A 4,140-nucleotide genomic window follows, 5' to 3' on the forward strand; every position below is an offset into this window, starting at 1 on the left:
AGCTGTACAGTTAGCTAAATATCTCACATTAATTATAAATAAAATTTTTGTTTTGTTGTTCATTGCAGTTCTCCCTTTTTCTATTTAAAATAGTTTGTTCGTCACGTTTGACTTTAAATAAATTTATTTCTGAATTATAATTTTTTACAATAATTTGAGTTTAATATTAAGAAATTATTATTAAAAAGTTGCTAAAAATAAAAATGTTTTTTTTTTTGATATTTTACACAATTACATACTCCCACTTTGTGGATTCGTATGTGATGCTCTACCTAGCTTTTAAAAATTTTCCACACCATTAAATTGAAATTCAATCGTTAAAAGAAATATGCGACTAAAATCCTTTTTATCCTTAACGTAAAAATAATTTTATATACCATATAAATATGCAAATATCAATGCAAATATTTGCTAAAATAAATATTTAAATAGGCTTCTGCAAAAAGGACAACCAACCAACGACAAAAATCAAACGCAGCCTGTTAGTTTGTCTTCTTATGGAAATTTTTCTATATTTTTTCTGTCTTACTGAAAGGTCGATACTGATTTGAATTTCCTTACTTCCGCTTTATTCTAGACTGGCTTGTATTTTTATTTCAAAATTCTTGTTACTTGCAACTTAACTGATTTATCTGAACAGATTTAAGTCTCAAACTCTATTGACCGTTTACCCTAAACCACCTACGAAACGTCTCGCTTTAAGCAATTTCCGTATTGTTTGCATAGGAAATTGTTTTGTTTCTCAAGGAAATTGCTGGTATGCGGACTTAAAATGCAGTAAGAAAATAGTTTTTTAGTAGTATTTAAGTATTTTGTAAGTGCCACGAGCGGTTATTGTCCTTATGGTTATTGTCCTCTATGAAAAATATTTTAGAATAAATTCGTCATCAGAAATTCAAATAATTTAACGAAATTTAAAATAACTACTTTTAAAATACATTATTAATATTATTTATATCAATAATACTTTTATATATATATATATAAATAGTCTTAATGCAAAAATATTATATATAAATACATATATGAGGTACATAGCTTTCTGTTCTTTGCTTAAAATTATATCAAAAATAAGAAATAATTTACAGATTTAGTTATATTTATTTCAGAATATTATATTTACTTCATCGTTTATAGTGCATCCTATAATATTTATATATGAATTGTTTATAAAAGGACATTTGGTTTATTTATAAAACAGCTAAACATGTTTAACTAATTGATTGATTTGTGAAACCAATATCCTAGAACTTCTAATTACATTTGTATAAGTTTTTTTGTATCAGAATGTTCTATTATAGTATGTTTTGTTTTTAGTTTGCGTCGCATATATTGACGCTGTCCGGTATTGATTTTAATTTTTCTTTCACTGGTAATTTTTATATATTCCATAATATATTTTCGCAGTCTCATAATTATTCGTATTATATTATCAGAGGTGAGAAGGTAAGCTAGATAAGAGCAATGTAAAAGAGCTCAATACCTGTTTGCTTTAGAAGTTAGTCCTGCTTCGAACTAGAACCAGACTTTTGCAGAAGAAGCGCACACTGTTTATTCTTCTTTCTCATGTCCACAACTTCTATAGAATTCATAAGAAAGAAGTTCAATATAAGGAAAGGTGAAAGGGTGAATTATGTAAACTATATATGAATTATATACATATGTATATGCATGCTAGTAAGCTGTATGAAAATAATGAGTGCTCCATTTTGTAGGCGAGTGTAGAATTTTTCTTTTTTTTTTTGACGGCCATCTTTAAAATAATTGATAACAGTGGTCAATGGAGTTACTTTCTATTCCATATTATTAACAATGCAATCTGTGATCTCATTTAAGTAATTTATTTTAAATTAATTATTTTATAGAAAGTTATTAATCAATCAGACTTACTTGAAGCAATAATTTTTGAATAAGATATTATTAAGATAGATTCATCAATTGAAGTACAATGAAATTCTTATAAAATAATGCAAATAAATAAAATATATTCAGCATTATATATTGAATAATATTTTGAAATCGTTTCTGGATATGAATTGCCTTTTTCATTATTAACTACGTAGTCAAGTCCTTCATTTTATTGATACAGGCAGTTATACAACGAAATAGACAGAAGTCAAAGAGACATCTAATAACACCAAACATATATTAAATTTGTTAAAAAGTGTAAGCAAACAGTACCAAAAAATTAAACGATATAAAATGTATCAACTAACAGCAATAAAAAATTGAAGATTTATTTCGCATAAAATTCTTATCTGATATATTTGTAAAAAGTATAAAGTACAAATATTTTTAAAGCAAAAACAAAGCAATTATTTATTTTATAAATTTTTTCAATATAAAAGAATGTTCGAAAACATACTCGTAGAACATAAGATACGTATTTTTTTAATCAACTCTTTGTGTAAAAACGTATTCACTTCACAGAAATTCATTCAAAATCAGTTTAGCACTTAAAAGCAAATCAAATTATATAAATCTGCTTTAAATATATATGCATTGAGGTATTAACTCACATCTCAGCACTAATTCACAAATATTTATTAAAATGTCAATATTTGTCAAAAACAGCCTAAGGGCGTATATACTCCCATTAAAAGAACCCTAATCGCATATGCAAAATACAGAATTCAAAGGCATCACCTTAATTCAGGAGGGCGCGCGTAAAAGCTGCTTTAAAAGTTAGGATGAAAACTCTGGGTAAAAAAAGGAACGAAAATCCAATAAAATTAAATAAAAAAATTTCAAAATTCAAAAACCGTTTAAAGTACTTTTTTAATACTTTTTCCTTGGACAGGTGACAAAAGAAGACAATATATAAAAATATACAATACACAATATATTAAATTATATTGTTTTAAATTTTGAACCCAACGCCGAATCCTTTTAAATTTGGCAAAGTGAGGATATGCGAGTACCCGGCGCCTCCTTTCAAGTGACAAAACAACAAAGAGACTTGTAAATAAAAGAAATTTAATAAAATTTAAATGAAAATGTTTTGGAGATGTGCCTTTCATGTACCAGATATGTGAACCACCTTCATTGTGAAGATAAAACTCAAACTTGCAAAGCCAAATGACAGGGCAACGAGCTGAGATTTTTTTGTGGCTTTCAGGAAATTGAAGTAACTTTTTCAAAGCATTTTTTTCTTAACTTTTTATTATATTTGAGACATTATTGATTAAATAAAATTCAGTATTTTTTTATAATTTTTTATTAAACTCTTTTCCTAAAGCGTTTGACCTGATTCTACTACTCACAACTATCTATATTCGTATATTTTTTAAATCTAAATTGTACACATGCTATATTAAATTAAATATATGAATTTTATAAACAGAATTGAAAATATAGAAATATATAGATCTATAATAAATCTATTAACAATAACAACAAAAAATATTTTAACACATTAAAAAGTAGATACTTTTCTCGTTTAGTTTTCTATAAATTGCAAAATATAATTTGAAAACAATCAATATAGTTAAAAATTTTTTTAAATAATGGTTTTTATATAATGTTTAATCTGGCTATATGTACATTTTTGTTAAATAAATCAACATTTAATATTCTTTATTATATTCTATATATCGACTCTCCTTGAGAGTCATTATCAGGGTCACGATCATAAATTAATATTACTAAAACTATATCTACTTTATCCTCTTTATTCTATTGTCTATATTGCACTAATCTTATAAAATCATTTAAATTTAGTGTGTTTAAAAAGTAGCCTGTTTTATATATTTATTATTTTCACAATTATTTTTTGGATAGTCAATAATTAGAAATTGTACATTTTACTATTTCTCTAGACTTCTCTAATACGCACATGAGATTCGCTATAAATTTTAAAAATAATATCTTAATTCGTTTCTATCGTTCTCTCATTGAGATGCTTTGCAACTCTAGATTTAATTTTCGGAAAAACATAACACGTTTATAACGTTCACCCATACATATCGTCTATTGACTAGGTGGTACATTTTCTAATTCATTACATTTGTCCTCAAAATGTGTTTCCAATTTCGCTTTCTTCATGTAATTTGAATGACCGCTGTTTATGGTCGAACAAAGCATTTTAAACCAGCTTTTAGGTTTTCAAGATTGACTAACTCACATTTCATTATCTGTTTT

This window comes from Teleopsis dalmanni, chromosome 2, assembly GCF_002237135.1.
Source record: "Teleopsis dalmanni isolate 2A chromosome 2, ASM223713v2, whole genome shotgun sequence".
NCBI lineage: Eukaryota > Metazoa > Arthropoda > Insecta > Diptera > Diopsidae > Teleopsis > Teleopsis dalmanni.